This window comes from Watersipora subatra, chromosome 4 (genome assembly GCF_963576615.1).
Source record: "Watersipora subatra chromosome 4, tzWatSuba1.1, whole genome shotgun sequence".
Lineage (NCBI taxonomy): Eukaryota > Metazoa > Bryozoa > Gymnolaemata > Cheilostomatida > Watersiporidae > Watersipora > Watersipora subatra.
Window position 1 is genome coordinate 22,764,404 of NC_088711.1, and position 16,874 is coordinate 22,781,277.

General features: G+C 45.1%; 24 non-coding genes across 24 annotated transcripts; 17 read left to right on the forward strand and 7 right to left on the reverse strand.

Moving 5' to 3' along the window:
• The first annotated feature begins 34 nt into the window (after positions 1–34).
• Positions 35–114, forward strand: Trnal-uag (transfer RNA leucine (anticodon UAG)). The gene has a single exon. It is a non-coding gene; the product is annotated as a tRNA-Leu (tRNA).
• Positions 115–1,312: 1,198 nt separating this feature from the next.
• Positions 1,313–1,394, forward strand: Trnal-aag (transfer RNA leucine (anticodon AAG)). The gene has a single exon. It is a non-coding gene; the product is annotated as a tRNA-Leu (tRNA).
• Positions 1,395–1,650: 256 nt separating this feature from the next.
• On the reverse strand, positions 1,651–1,722 carry Trnae-cuc (transfer RNA glutamic acid (anticodon CUC)). Its single transcript has one exon. It is a non-coding gene; the product is annotated as a tRNA-Glu (tRNA).
• A 372-nt stretch (positions 1,723–2,094) lies between these two features.
• Trnal-uag (transfer RNA leucine (anticodon UAG)) lies at positions 2,095–2,174 on the forward strand. The gene has a single exon. It is a non-coding gene; the product is annotated as a tRNA-Leu (tRNA).
• A 1,198-nt stretch (positions 2,175–3,372) lies between these two features.
• On the forward strand, positions 3,373–3,454 carry Trnal-aag (transfer RNA leucine (anticodon AAG)). Its single transcript has one exon. It is a non-coding gene; the product is annotated as a tRNA-Leu (tRNA).
• A 256-nt stretch (positions 3,455–3,710) lies between these two features.
• On the reverse strand, positions 3,711–3,782 carry Trnae-cuc (transfer RNA glutamic acid (anticodon CUC)). Its single transcript has one exon. It is a non-coding gene; the product is annotated as a tRNA-Glu (tRNA).
• Positions 3,783–4,154: 372 nt separating this feature from the next.
• Trnal-uag (transfer RNA leucine (anticodon UAG)) lies at positions 4,155–4,234 on the forward strand. Its single transcript has one exon. It is a non-coding gene; the product is annotated as a tRNA-Leu (tRNA).
• Positions 4,235–5,432: 1,198 nt separating this feature from the next.
• Positions 5,433–5,514, forward strand: Trnal-aag (transfer RNA leucine (anticodon AAG)). The gene has a single exon. It is a non-coding gene; the product is annotated as a tRNA-Leu (tRNA).
• Positions 5,515–5,770: 256 nt separating this feature from the next.
• Trnae-cuc (transfer RNA glutamic acid (anticodon CUC)) lies at positions 5,771–5,842 on the reverse strand. The gene has a single exon. It is a non-coding gene; the product is annotated as a tRNA-Glu (tRNA).
• Positions 5,843–6,214: 372 nt separating this feature from the next.
• On the forward strand, positions 6,215–6,294 carry Trnal-uag (transfer RNA leucine (anticodon UAG)). Its single transcript has one exon. It is a non-coding gene; the product is annotated as a tRNA-Leu (tRNA).
• A 1,198-nt stretch (positions 6,295–7,492) lies between these two features.
• Positions 7,493–7,574, forward strand: Trnal-aag (transfer RNA leucine (anticodon AAG)). The gene has a single exon. It is a non-coding gene; the product is annotated as a tRNA-Leu (tRNA).
• A 256-nt stretch (positions 7,575–7,830) lies between these two features.
• Trnae-cuc (transfer RNA glutamic acid (anticodon CUC)) lies at positions 7,831–7,902 on the reverse strand. Its single transcript has one exon. It is a non-coding gene; the product is annotated as a tRNA-Glu (tRNA).
• Positions 7,903–8,274: 372 nt separating this feature from the next.
• Positions 8,275–8,354, forward strand: Trnal-uag (transfer RNA leucine (anticodon UAG)). The gene has a single exon. It is a non-coding gene; the product is annotated as a tRNA-Leu (tRNA).
• A 1,198-nt stretch (positions 8,355–9,552) lies between these two features.
• On the forward strand, positions 9,553–9,634 carry Trnal-aag (transfer RNA leucine (anticodon AAG)). Its single transcript has one exon. It is a non-coding gene; the product is annotated as a tRNA-Leu (tRNA).
• A 256-nt stretch (positions 9,635–9,890) lies between these two features.
• Positions 9,891–9,962, reverse strand: Trnae-cuc (transfer RNA glutamic acid (anticodon CUC)). Its single transcript has one exon. It is a non-coding gene; the product is annotated as a tRNA-Glu (tRNA).
• A 372-nt stretch (positions 9,963–10,334) lies between these two features.
• Trnal-uag (transfer RNA leucine (anticodon UAG)) lies at positions 10,335–10,414 on the forward strand. The gene has a single exon. It is a non-coding gene; the product is annotated as a tRNA-Leu (tRNA).
• A 1,198-nt stretch (positions 10,415–11,612) lies between these two features.
• On the forward strand, positions 11,613–11,694 carry Trnal-aag (transfer RNA leucine (anticodon AAG)). Its single transcript has one exon. It is a non-coding gene; the product is annotated as a tRNA-Leu (tRNA).
• Positions 11,695–11,950: 256 nt separating this feature from the next.
• Trnae-cuc (transfer RNA glutamic acid (anticodon CUC)) lies at positions 11,951–12,022 on the reverse strand. The gene has a single exon. It is a non-coding gene; the product is annotated as a tRNA-Glu (tRNA).
• A 372-nt stretch (positions 12,023–12,394) lies between these two features.
• On the forward strand, positions 12,395–12,474 carry Trnal-uag (transfer RNA leucine (anticodon UAG)). Its single transcript has one exon. It is a non-coding gene; the product is annotated as a tRNA-Leu (tRNA).
• A 1,198-nt stretch (positions 12,475–13,672) lies between these two features.
• Positions 13,673–13,754, forward strand: Trnal-aag (transfer RNA leucine (anticodon AAG)). Its single transcript has one exon. It is a non-coding gene; the product is annotated as a tRNA-Leu (tRNA).
• Positions 13,755–14,010: 256 nt separating this feature from the next.
• On the reverse strand, positions 14,011–14,082 carry Trnae-cuc (transfer RNA glutamic acid (anticodon CUC)). The gene has a single exon. It is a non-coding gene; the product is annotated as a tRNA-Glu (tRNA).
• Positions 14,083–14,454: 372 nt separating this feature from the next.
• On the forward strand, positions 14,455–14,534 carry Trnal-uag (transfer RNA leucine (anticodon UAG)). The gene has a single exon. It is a non-coding gene; the product is annotated as a tRNA-Leu (tRNA).
• Positions 14,535–15,731: 1,197 nt separating this feature from the next.
• Positions 15,732–15,813, forward strand: Trnal-aag (transfer RNA leucine (anticodon AAG)). The gene has a single exon. It is a non-coding gene; the product is annotated as a tRNA-Leu (tRNA).
• A 700-nt stretch (positions 15,814–16,513) lies between these two features.
• Positions 16,514–16,593, forward strand: Trnal-uag (transfer RNA leucine (anticodon UAG)). The gene has a single exon. It is a non-coding gene; the product is annotated as a tRNA-Leu (tRNA).
• The last annotated feature ends 281 nt before the right edge of the window (positions 16,594–16,874 follow it).

Here is a 16,874-nt window from a genome sequence, read left to right on the forward strand (position 1 = left end):
AATACGGCATCCATATTTTTCTGGCATCACCGTGGGTAGCATGGCCGAGTGGTCTAAGGCGCTGGTTTTAGGCACCAGTCCGAAAGGGTGTGGGTTCGAATCCCACTGCTGCCAAATGTTTTATCGCGAAATGAGGAGTATTCTCGCTCGTTCTTGGTGTCAGTTCTTCCCGCAAACAACGCGCGAAGTGTTGCGGGAAGCGCGTATTTAAGACTCGCGATAATGTGCAATGCGAATGATGATAGGACGTCTCGCGGACGGTTGCAATGAAGGTTTTGATACGAAACCAAGAAAAAAGCTCGTTGATGAAATCACATACGATGCAATGACGAAATCGTTCTATTGATCGTAAGCGTGAGGAGCAACAAAGCGAGCGTTGGCGCATGCCCAGTCGCGTCTCCTAGTGTAGTTTAGTTCGCAAAAAATTACTGCCTTTTCGGACTCTCGTCATGAAGTTTTACACCAACTGTAAATTTGTCGTTTTGCGGAAGCGAAATATTTTAAAAACTCGTACAGCCCGTAGCGGGTAAATGTATTGCGCGGAGAATACAAAAGACACAGGAAGAAACACATCTTCCCAGACGGGGATTGAACTCCGACCGTGGCGGTGAAAACGCCGGATCCTAACCACTAGGTCACCTGATATAAAACTGATGACGACCCGCCCAGCGCATATGGCATTGCTCCGTGGAAGCCATATTTTCATGTAAAACCTCGCCTGTTCGAAAACTTATGTCACGCATTAGCATTCCATGCTTACATACGCGTACCTTAGCGATCGTGCTCGTCGCCAGGACACCCGAGTTTTCTCTCGCTGTTTCCGTAATGGCTCCACCGATCCGTTACATAAAAAGCGGGCTCGAGAAAGTTTTGAATCTTGGTCGCCGTCGTATACCGATAATTAGAAAATATGTAGTTTCAAAACGCTATGAAAGTAGAAGCTTGGCTGTTTGTAGCGCATCCTACAGCCTCAAAAGGCTGTTTCCGAATCCGCTTTTCAGTGGTACTGTTCACCGACGCTCGATAAAGATTAGAAATATAGCGAGAACGTACGTCTTGAGGTATTGGTGTTGAATGCAGTTCGATTGAACCGTGGACAAAGATATCGTTGCGGTCACTGCGTCGCAGTACGAACACGGCAAGGCCATTACGCGAATTGTTAAGGACGGAAAACTGATGCGACTTGGCGATTTACAATGATTGTGAAAACATTTCGCGAAAATTGAGCATCAATTGTCAGGGTGCTGAGCGGGCTAAAACTAGTATTACGCATCTACTCACGCCTGAAAACTCGCATCAGCTGATGGTATGAGGTAGTGTGGCCGAGCGGTCTAAGGCGCTGGTTTAAGGCACCAGTCCCTTCGGGGGCGTGGGTTCGAATCCCACCGCTGCCAATTATTTTTACTCGCCGATGTTAGAAGAAGTTTTAGCAAGATGACGCGAAAGGTGTAAAGTTAAACAAGATGATGAATGAAAAATGAAGATGGTGTCGAAATAATCCTCGCGTGTATATCGTTTTGTCACGGATTGAAACATATTCGTCGCGCCAACTATAACTATAATTATAACTATAGCTATAATTTATTTGACTTGAAACTTACAGAAATAATGTTATCACTCAATAAAATTTTGTAAAACAAAGGAGAAGAGTTCCCAGACAGGGAATCGAACCCCGGCCACGGCGGTGAGAGCGCCGGATCCTAACCACTAGACCACCTGGGATGGCTGACTATGGCAAATGGCCAGAGATAATACGCAGCAGAGCAATTATCGTAAATGATAACTTCTTAGTAATTGAATGCCGGAATATTTTGACTCTTTTCATCACCATCTCGATGGGATAGTCCTTGCCATGATAATTAGATAAGGATAACGCTTAGGCCATGCCTTCTTTAATCGGCGGCGTAATGCTGACTCTGTTAAATTAGCATTGATCAAATATACGAGTAGCATAGCACTTCGGGATTCAAAAAATCTCGCAGCAAAACCATTGATGGTTGATGAGGCTGTACTCTTATCTGACAAAATTGCTCAATTACCAAGCCATTCAAAGTTTCGCCAATACGGCATCCATATTTTTCTGGCATCACCGTGGGTAGCATGGCCGAGTGGTCTAAGGCGCTGGTTTTAGGCACCAGTCCGAAAGGGCGTGGGTTCGAATCCCACTGCTGCCAAATGTTTTATCGCGAAATGAGGAGTATTCTCGCTCGTTTTTGGTGTCAGTTCTTCCCGCAAACAACGCGCGAAGTGTTGCGGGAAGCGCGTATTTAAGACTCGCGATAATGTGCAATGCGAATGATGATAGGACGTCTCGCGGACGGTTGCAATGAAGGTTTTGATACGAAACCAAGAAAAAAGCTCGTTGATGAAATCACATACGATGCAATGACGAAATCGTTCTATTGATCGTAAGCGTGAGGAGCAACAAAGCGAGCGTTGGCGCATGCCCAGTCGCGTCTCCTAGTGTAGTTTAGTTCGCAAAAAATTACTGCCTTTTCGGACTCTCGTCATGAAGTTTTACACCAACTGTAAATTTGTCGTTTTGCGGAAGCGAAATATTTTAAAAACTCGTACAGCCCGTAGCGGGTAAATGTATTGCGCGGAGAATACAAAAGACACAGGAAGAAACACATCTTCCCAGACGGGGATTGAACTCCGACCGTGGCGGTGAAAACGCCGGATCCTAACCACTAGGTCACCTGATATAAAACTGATGACGACCCGCCCAGCGCATATGGCATTGCTCCGTGGAAGCCATATTTTCATGTAAAACCTCGCCTGTTCGAAAACTTATGTCACGCATTAGCATTCCATGCTTACATACGCGTACCTTAGCGATCGTGCTCGTCGCCAGGACACCCGAGTTTTCTCTCGCTGTTTCCGTAATGGCTCCACCGATCCGTTACATAAAAAGCGGGCTCGAGAAAGTTTTGAATCTTGGTCGCCGTCGTATACCGATAATTAGAAAATATGTAGTTTCAAAACGCTATGAAAGTAGAAGCTTGGCTGTTTGTAGCGCATCCTACAGCCTCAAAAGGCTGTTTCCGAATCCGCTTTTCAGTGGTACTGTTCACCGACGCTCGATAAAGATTAGAAATATAGCGAGAACGTACGTCTTGAGGTATTGGTGTTGAATGCAGTTCGATTGAACCGTGGACAAAGATATCGTTGCGGTCACTGCGTCGCAGTACGAACACGGCAAGGCCATTACGCGAATTGTTAAGGACGGAAAACTGATGCGACTTGGCGATTTACAATGATTGTGAAAACGTTTCGCGAAAATTGAGCATCAATTGTCAGGGTGCTGAGCGGGCTAAAACTAGTATTACGCATCTACTCACGCCTGAAAACTCGCATCAGCTGATGGTATGAGGTAGTGTGGCCGAGCGGTCTAAGGCGCTGGTTTAAGGCACCAGTCCCTTCGGGGGCGTGGGTTCGAATCCCACCGCTGCCAATTATTTTTACTCGCCGATGTTAGAAGAAGTTTTAGCAAGATGACGCGAAAGGTGTAAAGTTAAACAAGATGATGAATGAAAAATGAAGATGGTGTCGAAATAATCCTCGCGTGTATATCGTTTTGTCACGAATTGAAACATATTCGTCGCGCCAACTATAACTATAATTATAACTATAACTATAATTTATTTGACTTGAAACTTACAGAAATAATGTTATCACTCAATAAAATTTTGTAAAACAAAGGAGAAGAGTTCCCAGACGGGGAATCGAACCCCGGCCACGGCGGTGAGAGCGCCGGATCCTAACCACTAGACCACCTGGGATGGCTGACTATGGCAAATGGCCAGAGATAATACGCAGCAGAGCAATTATCGTAAATGATAACTTCTTAGTAATTGAATGCCGGAATATTTTGACTCTTTTCATCACCATCTCGATGGGATAGTCCTTGCCATGATAATTAGATAAGGATAACGCTTAGGCCATGCCTTCTTTAATCGGCGGCGTAATGCTGACTCTGTTAAATTAGCATTGATCAAATATACGAGTAGCATAGCACTTCGGGATTCAAAAAATCTCGCAGCAAAACCATTGATGGTTGATGAGGCTGTACTCTTATCTGACAAAATTGCTCAATTACCAAGCCATTCGAAGTTTCGCCAATACGGCATCCATATTTTTCTGGCATCACCGTGGGTAGCATGGCCGAGTGGTCTAAGGCGCTGGTTTTAGGCACCAGTCCGAAAGGGTGTGGGTTCGAATCCCACTGCTGCCAAATGTTTTATCGCGAAATGAGGAGTATTCTCGCTCGTTTTTGGTGTCAGTTCTTCCCGCAAACAACGCGCGAAGTGTTGCGGGAAGCGCGTATTTAAGACTCGCGATAATGTGCAATGCGAATGATGATAGGACGTCTCGCGGACGGTTGCAATGAAGGTTTTGATACGAAACCAAGAAAAAAGCTCGTTGATGAAATCACATACGATGCAATGACGAAATCGTTCTATTGATCGTAAGCGTGAGGAGCAACAAAGCGAGCGTTGGCGCATGCCCAGTCGCGTCTCCTAGTGTAGTTTAGTTCGCAAAAAATTACTGCCTTTTCGGACTCTCGTCATGAAGTTTTACACCAACTGTAAAATTGTCGTTTTGCGGAAGCGAAATATTTTAAAAACTCGTACAGCCCGTAGCGGGTAAATGTATTGCGCGGAGAATACAAAAGACACAGGAAGAAACACATCTTCCCAGACGGGGATTGAACTCCGACCGTGGCGGTGAAAACGCCGGATCCTAACCACTAGGTCACCTGATATAAAACTGATGACGACCCGCCCAGCGCATATGGCATTGCTCCGTGGAAGCCATATTTTCATGTAAAACCTCGCCTGTTCGAAAACTTATGTCACGCATTAGCATTCCATGCTTACATACGCGTACCTTAGCGATCGTGCTCGTCGCCAGGACACCCGAGTTTTCTCTCGCTGTTTCCGTAATGGCTCCACCGATCCATTACATAAAAAGCGGGCTCGAGAAAGTTTTGAATCTTGGTCGCCGTCGTATACCGATAATTAGAAAATATGTAGTTTCAAAACGCTATGAAAGTAGAAGCTTGGCTGTTTGTAGCGCATCCTACAGCCTCAAAAGGCTGTTTCCGAATCCGCTTTTCAGTGGTACTGTTCACCGACGCTCGATAAAGATTAGAAATATAGCGAGAACGTACGTCTTGAGGTATTGGTGTTGAATGCAGTTCGATTGAACCGTGGACAAAGATATCGTTGCGGTCACTGCGTCGCAGTACGAACACGGCAAGGCCATTACGCGAATTGTTAAGGACGGAAAACTGATGCGACTTGGCGATTTACAATGATTGTGAAAACATTTCGCGAAAATTGAGCATCAATTGTCAGGGTGCTGAGCGGGCTAAAACTAGTATTACGCATCTACTCACGCCTGAAAACTCGCATCAGCTGATGGTATGAGGTAGTGTGGCCGAGCGGTCTAAGGCGCTGGTTTAAGGCACCAGTCCCTTCGGGGGCGTGGGTTCGAACCCCACCGCTGCCAATTATTTTTACTCGCCGATGTTAGAAGAAGTTTTAGCAAGATGACGCGAGAGGTGTAAAGTTAAACAAGATGATGAATGAAAAATGAAGATGGTGTCGAAATAATCCTCGCGTGTATATCGTTTTGTCACGGATTGAAACATATTCGTCGCGCCAACTATAACTATAATTATAACTATAACTATAATTTATTTGACTTGAAACTTACAGAAATAATGTTATCACTCAATAAAATTTTGTAAAACAAAGGAGAAGAGTTCCCAGACGGGGAATCGAACCCCGGCCACGGCGGTGAGAGCGCCGGATCCTAACCACTAGACCACCTGGGATGGCTGACTATGGCAAATGGCCAGAGATAATACGCAGCAGAGCAATTATCGTAAATGATAACTTCTTAGTAATTGAATGCCGGAATATTTTGACTCTTTTCATCACCATCTCGATGGGATAGTCCTTGCCATGATAATTAGATAAGGATAACGCTTAGGCCATGCCTTCTTTAATCAGCGGCGTAATGCTGACTCTGTTAAATTAGCATTGATCAAATATACGAGTAGCATAGCACTTCGGGATTCAAAAAATCTCGCAGCAAAACCATTGATGGTTGATGAGGCTGTACTCTTATCTGACAAAATTGCTCAATTACCAAGCCATTCAAAGTTTCGCCAATACGGCATCCATATTTTTCTGGCATCACCGTGGGTAGCATGGCCGAGTGGTCTAAGGCGCTGGTTTTAGGCACCAGTCCGAAAGGGTGTGGGTTCGAATCCCACTGCTGCCAAATGTTTTATCGCGAAATGAGGAGTATTCTCGCTCGTTTTTGGTGTCAGTTCTTCCCGCAAACAACGCGCGAAGTGTTGCGGGAAGCGCGTATTTAAGACTCGCGATAATGTGCAATGCGAATGATGATAGGACGTCTCGCGGACGGTTGCAATGAAGGTTTTGATACGAAACCAAGAAAAAAGCTCGTTGATGAAATCACATACGATGCAATGACGAAATCGTTCTATTGATCGTAAGCGTGAGGAGCAACAAAGCGAGCGTTGGCGCATGCCCAGTCGCGTCTCCTAGTGTAGTTTAGTTCGCAAAAAATTACTGCCTTTTCGGACTCTCGTCATGAAGTTTTACACCAACTGTAAATTTGTCGTTTTGCGGAAGCGAAATATTTTAAAAACTCGTACAGCCCGTAGCGGGTAAATGTATTGCGCGGAGAATACAAAAGACACAGGAAGAAACACATCTTCCCAGACGGGGATTGAACTCCGACCGTGGCGGTGAAAACGCCGGATCCTAACCACTAGGTCACCTGATATAAAACTGATGACGACCCGCCCAGCGCATATGGCATTGCTCCGTGGAAGCCATATTTTCATGTAAAACCTCGCCTGTTCGAAAACTTATGTCACGCATTAGCATTCCATGCTTACATACGCGTACCTTAGCGATCGTGCTCGTCGCCAGGACACCCGAGTTTTCTCTCGCTGTTTCCGTAATGGCTCCACCGATCCGTTACATAAAAAGCGGGCTCGAGAAAGTTTTGAATCTTGGTCGCCGTCGTATACCGATAATTAGAAAATATGTAGTTTCAAAACGCTATGAAAGTAGAAGCTTGGCTGTTTGTAGCGCATCCTACAGCCTCAAAAGGCTGTTTCCGAATCCGCTTTTCAGTGGTACTGTTCACCGACGCTCGATAAAGATTAGAAATATAGCGAGAACGTACGTCTTGAGGTATTGGTGTTGAATGCAGTTCGATTGAACCGTGGACAAAGATATCGTTGCGGTCACTGCGTCGCAGTAGGAACACGGCAAGGCCATTACGCGAATTGTTAAGGACGGAAAACTGATGCGACTTGGCGATTTACAATGATTGTGAAAACGTTTCGCGAAAATTGAGCATCAATTGTCAGGGTGCTGAGCGGGCTAAAACTAGTATTACGCATCTACTCACGCCTGAAAACTCGCATCAGCTGATGGTATGAGGTAGTGTGGCCGAGCGGTCTAAGGCGCTGGTTTAAGGCACCAGTCCCTTCGGGGGCGTGGGTTCGAATCCCACCGCTGCCAATTATTTTTACTCGCCGATGTTAGAAGAAGTTTTAGCAAGATGACGCGAAAGGTGTAAAGTTAAACAAGATGATGAATGAAAAATGAAGATGGTGTCGAAATAATCCTCGCGTGTATATCGTTTTGTCACGAATTGAAACATATTCGTCGCGCCAACTATAACTATAATTATAACTATAACTATAATTTATTTGACTTGAAACTTACAGAAATAATGTTATCACTCAATAAAATTTTGTAAAACAAAGGAGAAGAGTTCCCAGACGGGGAATCGAACCCCGGCCACGGCGGTGAGAGCGCCGGATCCTAACCACTAGACCACCTGGGATGGCTGACTATGGCAAATGGCCAGAGATAATACGCAGCAGAGCAATTATCGTAAATGATAACTTCTTAGTAATTGAATGCCGGAATATTTTGACTCTTTTCATCACCATCTCGATGGGATAGTCCTTGCCATGATAATTAGATAAGGATAACGCTTAGGCCATGCCTTCTTTAATCGGCGGCGTAATGCTGACTCTGTTAAATTAGCATTGATCAAATATACGAGTAGCATAGCACTTCGGGATTCAAAAAATCTCGCAGCAAAACCATTCATGGTTGATGAGGCTGTACTCTTATCTGACAAAATTGCTCAATTACCAAGCCATTCAAAGTTTCGCCAATACGGCATCCATATTTTTCTGGCATCACCGTGGGTAGCATGGCCGAGTGGTCTAAGGCGCTGGTTTTAGGCACCAGTCCGAAAGGGCGTGGGTTCGAATCCCACTGCTGCCAAATGTTTTATCGCGAAATGAGGAGTATTCTCGCTCGTTTTTGGTGTCAGTTCTTCCCGCAAACAACGCGCGAAGTGTTGCGGGAAGCGCGTATTTAAGACTCGCGATAATGTGCAATGCGAATGATGATAGGACGTCTCGCGGACGGTTGCAATGAAGGTTTTGATACGAAACCAAGAAAAAAGCTCGTTGATGAAATCACATACGATGCAATGACGAAATCGTTCTATTGATCGTAAGCGTGAGGAGCAACAAAGCGAGCGTTGGCGCATGCCCAGTCGCGTCTCCTAGTGTAGTTTAGTTCGCAAAAAATTACTGCCTTTTCGGACTCTCGTCATGAAGTTTTACACCAACTGTAAATTTGTCGTTTTGCGGAAGCGAAATATTTTAAAAACTCGTACAGCCCGTAGCGGGTAAATGTATTGCGCGGAGAATACAAAAGACACAGGAAGAAACACATCTTCCCAGACGGGGATTGAACTCCGACCGTGGCGGTGAAAACGCCGGATCCTAACCACTAGGTCACCTGATATAAAACTGATGACGACCCGCCCAGCGCATATGGCATTGCTCCGTGGAAGCCATATTTTCATGTAAAACCTCGCCTGTTCGAAAACTTATGTCACGCATTAGCATTCCATGCTTACATACGCGTACCTTAGCGATCGTGCTCGTCGCCAGGACACCCGAGTTTTCTCTCGCTGTTTCCGTAATGGCTCCACCGATCCGTTACATAAAAAGCGGGCTCGAGAAAGTTTTGAATCTTGGTCGCCGTCGTATACCGATAATTAGAAAATATGTAGTTTCAAAACGCTATGAAAGTAGAAGCTTGGCTGTTTGTAGCGCATCCTACAGCCTCAAAAGGCTGTTTCCGAATCCGCTTTTCAGTGGTACTGTTCACCGACGCTCGATAAAGATTAGAAATATAGCGAGAACGTACGTCTTGAGGTATTGGTGTTGAATGCAGTTCGATTGAACCGTGGACAAAGATATCGTTGCGGTCACTGCGTCGCAGTAGGAACACGGCAAGGCCATTACGCGAATTGTTAAGGACGGAAAACTGATGCGACTTGGCGATTTACAATGATTGTGAAAACGTTTCGCGAAAATTGAGCATCAATTGTCAGGGTGCTGAGCGGGCTAAAACTAGTATTACGCATCTACTCACGCCTGAAAACTCGCATCAGCTGATGGTATGAGGTAGTGTGGCCGAGCGGTCTAAGGCGCTGGTTTAAGGCACCAGTCCCTTCGGGGGCGTGGGTTCGAATCCCACCGCTGCCAATTATTTTTACTCGCCGATGTTAGAAGAAGTTTTAGCAAGATGACGCGAAAGGTGTAAAGTTAAACAAGATGATGAATGAAAAATGAAGATGGTGTCGAAATAATCCTCGCGTGTATATCGTTTTGTCACGAATTGAAACATATTCGTCGCGCCAACTATAACTATAATTATAACTATAACTATAATTTATTTGACTTGAAACTTACAGAAATAATGTTATCACTCAATAAAATTTTGTAAAACAAAGGAGAAGAGTTCCCAGACGGGGAATCGAACCCCGGCCACAGCGGTGAGAGCGCCGGATCCTAACCACTAGACCACCTGGGATGGCTGACTATGGCAAATGGCCAGAGATAATACGCAGCAGAGCAATTATCGTAAATGATAACTTCTTAGTAATTGAATGCCGGAATATTTTGACTCTTTTCATCACCATCTCGATGGGATAGTCCTTGCCATGATAATTAGATAAGGATAACGCTTAGGCCATGCCTTCTTTAATCGGCGGCGTAATGCTGACTCTGTTAAATTAGCATTGATCAAATATACGAGTAGCATAGCACTTCGGGATTCAAAAAATCTCGCAGCAAAACCATTGATGGTTGATGAGGCTGTACTCTTATCTGACAAAATTGCTCAATTACTAAGCCATTCGAAGTTTCGCCAATACGGCATCCATATTTTTCTGGCATCACCGTGGGTAGCATGGCCGAGTGGTCTAAGGCGCTGGTTTTAGGCATCAGTCCGAAAGGGTGTGGGTTCGAATCCCACTGCTGCCAAATGTTTTATCGCGAAATGAGGAGTATTCTCGCTCGTTTTTGGTGTCAGTTCTTCCCGCAAACAACGCGCGAAGTGTTGCGGGAAGCGCGTATTTAAGACTCGCGATAATGTGCAATGCGAATGATGATAGGACGTCTCGCGGACGGTTGCAATGAAGGTTTTGATACGAAACCAAGAAAAAAGCTCGTTGATGAAATCACATACGATGCAATGACGAAATCGTTCTATTGATCGTAAGCGTGAGGAGCAACAAAGCGAGCGTTGGCGCATGCCCAGTCGCGTCTCCTAGTGTAGTTTAGTTCGCAAAAAATTACTGCCTTTTCGGACTCTCGTCATGAAGTTTTACACCAACTGTAAAATTGTCGTTTTGCGGAAGCGAAATATTTTAAAAACTCGTACAGCCCGTAGCGGGTAAATGTATTGCGCGGAGAATACAAAAGACACAGGAAGAAACACATCTTCCCAGACGGGGATTGAACTCCGACCGTGGCGGTGAAAACGCCGGATCCTAACCACTAGGTCACCTGATATAAAACTGATGACGACCCGCCCAGCGCATATGGCATTGCTCCGTGGAAGCCATATTTTCATGTAAAACCTCGCCTGTTCGAAAACTTATGTCACGCATTAGCATTCCATGCTTACATACGCGTACCTTAGCGATCGTGCTCGTCGCCAGGACACCCGAGTTTTCTCTCGCTGTTTCCGTAATGGCTCCACCGATCCGTTACATAAAAAGCGGGCTCGAGAAAGTTTTGAATCTTGGTCGCCGTCGTATACCGATAATTAGAAAATATGTAGTTTCAAAACGCTATGAAAGTAGAAGCTTGGCTGTTTGTAGCGCATCCTACAGCCTCAAAAGGCTGTTTCCGAATCCGCTTTTCAGTGGTACTGTTCACCGACGCTCGATAAAGATTAGAAATATAGCGAGAACGTACGTCTTGAGGTATTGGTGTTGAATGCAGTTCGATTGAACCGTGGACAAAGATATCGTTGCGGTCACTGCGTCGCAGTACGAACACGGCAAGGCCATTACGCGAATTGTTAAGGACGGAAAACTGATGCGACTTGGCGATTTACAATGATTGTGAAAACATTTCGCGAAAATTGAGCATCAATTGTCAGGGTGCTGAGCGGGCTAAAACTAGTATTACGCATCTACTCACGCCTGAAAACTCGCATCAGCTGATGGTATGAGGTAGTGTGGCCGAGCGGTCTAAGGCGCTGGTTTAAGGCACCAGTCCCTTCGGGGGCGTGGGTTCGAATCCCACCGCTGCCAATTATTTTTACTCGCCGATGTTAGAAGAAGTTTTAGCAAGATGACGCGAGAGGTGTAAAGTTAAACAAGATGATGAATGAAAAATGAAGATGGTGTCGAAATAATCCTCGCGTGTATATCGTTTTGTCACGGATTGAAACATATTCGTCGCGCCAACTATAACTATAATTATAACTATAACTATAATTTATTTGACTTGAAACTTACAGAAATAATGTTATCACTCAATAAAATTTTGTAAAACAAAGGAGAAGAGTTCCCAGACGGGGAATCGAACCCCGGCCACGGCGGTGAGAGCGCCGGATCCTAACCACTAGACCACCTGGGATGGCTGACTATGGCAAATGGCCAGAGATAATACGCAGCAGAGCAATTATCGTAAATGATAACTTCTTAGTAATTGAATGCCGGAATATTTTGACTCTTTTCATCACCATCTCGATGGGATAGTCCTTGCCATGATAATTAGATAAGGATAACGCTTAGGCCATGCCTTCTTTAATCGGCGGCGTAATGCTGACTCTGTTAAATTAGCATTGATCAAATATACGAGTAGCATAGCACTTCGGGATTCAAAAAATCTCGCAGCAAAACCATTGATGGTTGATGAGGCTGTACTCTTATCTGACAAAATTGCTCAATTACCAAGCCATTCAAAGTTTCGCCAATACGGCATCCATATTTTTCTGGCATCACCGTGGGTAGCATGGCCGAGTGGTCTAAGGCGCTGGTTTTAGGCACCAGTCCGAAAGGGCGTGGGTTCGAATCCCACTGCTGCCAAATGTTTTATCGCGAAATGAGGAGTATTCTCGCTCGTTTTTGGTGTCAGTTCTTCCCGCAAACAACGCGCGAAGTGTTGCGGGAAGCGCGTATTTAAGACTCGCGATAATGTGCAATGCGAATGATGATAGGACGTCTCGCGGACGGTTGCAATGAAGGTTTTGATACGAAACCAAGAAAAAAGCTCGTTGATGAAATCACATACGATGCAATGACGAAATCGTTCTATTGATCGTAAGCGTGAGGAGCAACAAAGCGAGCGTTGGCGCATGCCCAGTCGCGTCTCCTAGTGTAGTTTAGTTCGCAAAAAATTACTGCCTTTTCGGACTCTCGTCATGAAGTTTTACACCAACTGTAAATTTGTCGTTTTGCGGAAGCGAAATATTTTAAAAACTCGTACAGCCCGTAGCGGGTAAATGTATTGCGCGGAGAATACAAAAGACACAGGAAGAAACACATCTTCCCAGACGGGGATTGAACTCCGACCGTGGCGGTGAAAACGCCGGATCCTAACCACTAGGTCACCTGATATAAAACTGATGACGACCCGCCCAGCGCATATGGCATTGCTCCGTGGAAGCCATATTTTCATGTAAAACCTCGCCTGTTCGAAAACTTATGTCACGCATTAGCATTCCATGCTTACATACGCGTACCTTAGCGATCGTGCTCGTCGCCAGGACACCCGAGTTTTCTCTCGCTGTTTCCGTAATGGCTCCACCGATCCGTTACATAAAAAGCGGGCTCGAGAAAGTTTTGAATCTTGGTCGCCGTCGTATACCGATAATTAGAAAATATGTAGTTTCAAAACGCTATGAAAGTAGAAGCTTGGCTGTTTGTAGCGCATCCTACAGCCTCAAAAGGCTGTTTCCGAATCCGCTTTTCAGTGGTACTGTTCACCGACGCTCGATAAAGATTAGAAATATAGCGAGAACGTACGTCTTGAGGTATTGGTGTTGAATGCAGTTCGATTGAACCGTGGACAAAGATATCGTTGCGGTCACTGCGTCGCAGTACGAACACGGCAAGGCCATTACGCGAATTGTTAAGGACGGAAAACTGATGCGACTTGGCGATTTACAATGATTGTGAAAACATTTCGCGAAAATTGAGCATCAATTGTCAGGGTGCTGAGCGGGCTAAAACTAGTATTACGCATCTACTCACGCCTGAAAACTCGCATCAGCTGATGGTATGAGGTAGTGTGGCCGAGCGGTCTAAGGCGCTGGTTTAAGGCACCAGTCCCTTCGGGGGTGTGGGTTCGAATCCCACCGCTGCCAATTATTTTTACTCGCCGATGTTAGAAGAAGTTTTAGCAAGATGACGCGAGAGGTGTAAAGTTAAACAAGATGATGAATGAAAAATGAAGATGGTGTCGAAATAATCCTCGCGTGTATATCGTTTTGTCACGGATTGAAACATATTCGTCGCGCCAACTATAACTATAATTATAACTATAACTATAATTTATTTGACTTGAAACTTACAGAAATAATGTTATCACTCAATAAAATTTTGTAAAACAAAGGAGAAGAGTTCCCAGACGGGGAATCGAACCCCGACCACGGCGGTGAGAGCGCCGGATCCTAACCACTAGACCACCTGGGATGGCTGACTATGGCAAATGGCCAGAGATAATATGCAGCAGAGCAATTATCGTAAATGATAACTTCTTAGTAATTGAATGCCGGAATATTTTGACTCTTTTCATCACCATCTCGATGGGATAGTCCTTGCCATGATAATTAGATAAGGATAACGCTTAGGCCATGCCTTCTTTAATCGGCGGCGTAATGCTGACTCTGTTAAATTAGCATTGATCAAATATACGAGTAGCATAGCACTTCGGGATTCAAAAAATCTCGCAGCAAAACCATTGATGGTTGATGAGGCTGTACTCTTATCTGACAAAATTGCTCAATTACCAAGCCATTCGAAGTTTCGCCAATACGGCATCCATATTTTTCTGGCATCACCGTGGGTAGCATGGCCGAGTGGTCTAAGGCGCTGGTTTTAGGCACCAGTCCGAAAGGGCGTGGGTTCGAATCCCACTGCTGCCAAATGTTTTATCGCGAAATGAGGAGTATTCTCGCTCGTTTTTGGTGTCAGTTCTTCCCGCAAACAACGCGCGAAGTGTTGCGGGAAGCGCGTATTTAAGACTCGCGATAATGTGCAATGCGAATGATGATAGGACGTCTCGCGGACGGTTGCAATGAAGGTTTTGATACGAAACCAAGAAAAAAGCTCGTTGATGAAATCACATACGATGCAATGACGAAATCGTTCTATTGATCGTAAGCGTGAGGAGCAACAAAGCGAGCGTTGGCGCATGCCCAGTCGCGTCTCCTAGTGTAGTTTAGTTCGCAAAAAATTACTGCCTTTTCGGACTCTCGTCATGAAGTTTTACACCAACTGTAAAATTGTCGTTTTGCGGAAGCGAAATATTTTAAAAACTCGTACAGCCCGTAGCGGGTAAATGTATTGCGCGGAGAATACAAAAGACACAGGAAGAAACACATCTTCCCAGACGGGGATTGAACTCCGACCGTGGCGGTGAAAACGCCGGATCCTAACCACTAGGTCACCTGATATAAAACTGATGACGACCCGCCCAGCGCATATGGCATTGCTCCGTGGAAGCCATATTTTCATGTAAAACCTCGCCTGTTCGAAAACTTATGTCACGCATTAGCATTCCATGCTTACATACGCGTACCTTAGCGATCGTGCTCGTCGCCAGGACACCCGAGTTTTCTCTCGCTGTTTCCGTAATGGTCCACCGATCCGTTACATAAAAAGCGGGCTCGAGAAAGTTTTGAATCTTGGTCGCCGTCGTATACCGATAATTAGAAAATATGTAGTTTCAAAACGCTATGAAAGTAGAAGCTTGGCTGTTTGTAGCGCATCCTACAGCCTCAAAAGGCTGTTTCCGAATCCGCTTTTCAGTGGCACTGTTCACCGACGCTCGATAAAGATTAGAAATATAGCGAGAACGTACGTCTTGAGGTATTGGTGTTGAATGCAGTTCGATTGAACCGTGGACAAAGATATCGTTGCGGTCACTGCGTCGCAGTACGAACACGGCAAGGCCATTACGCGAATTGTTAAGGACGGAAAACTGATGCGACTTGGCGATTTACAATGATTGTGAAAACATTTCGCGAAAATTGAGCATCAATTGTCAGGGTGCTGAGCGGGCTAAAACTAGTATTACGCATCTACTCACGCCTGAAAACTCGCATCAGCTGATGGTATGAGGTAGTGTGGCCGAGCGGTCTAAGGCGCTGGTTTAAGGCACCAGTCCCTTCGGGGGCGTGGGTTCGAATCCCACCGCTGCCAATTATTTTTACTCGCCGATGTTAGAAGAAGTTTTAGCAAGATGACGCGAAAGGTGTAAAGTTAAACAAGATGATGAATGAAAAATGAAGATGGTGTCGAAATAATCCTCGCGTGTATATCGTTTTGTCACGGATTGAAACATATTCGTCGCGCCAACTATAACTATAATTATAACTATAACTATAATTTATTTGACTTGAAACTTACAGAAATAATGTTATCACTCAATAAAATTTTGTAAAACAAAGGAGAAGAGTTCCCAGATGGGAAATCGAACCCCGGCCACGGCGGTGAGAGCGCCGGATCCTAACCACTAGACCACCTGGGATGGCTGACTATGGCAAATGGCCAGAGATAATACGCAGCAGAGCAATTATCGTAAATGATAACTTCTTAGTAATTGAATGCCGGAATATTTTGACTCTTTTCATCACCATCTCGATGGGATAGTCCTTGCCATGATAATTAGATAAGAATAACGCTTAGGCCATGCCTTCTTTAATCGGCGGCGTAATGCTGACTCTGTTAAATTAGCATTGATCAAATATACGAGTAGCATAGCACTTCGGGATTCAAAAAATCTCGCAGCAAAACCATTGATGGTTGATGAGGCTGTACTCTTATCTGACAAAATTGCTCAATTACCAAGCCATTCGAAGTTTCGCCAATACGGCATCCATATTTTTCTGGCATCACCGTGGGTAGCATGGCCGAGTGGTCGAAGGCGCTGGTTTTAGGCACCAGTCCGAAAGGGCGTGGGTTCGAATCCCACTGCTGCCAAATGTTTTATCGCGAAATGAGGAGTATTCTCGCTCGTTTTTGGTGTCAGTTCTTCCCGCAAACAACGCGCGAAGTGTTGCGGGAAGCGCGTATTTAAGACTCGCGATAATGTGCAATGCGAATGATGATAGGACGTCTCGCGGACGGTTGCAATGAAGGTTTTGATACGAAACCAAGAAAAAAACTCGTTGATGAAATCACATACGATGCAATGACGAAATCGTTCTATTGATCGTAAGCGTGAGGAGCAACAAAGCGAGCGTTGGCGCATGCCCAGTCGC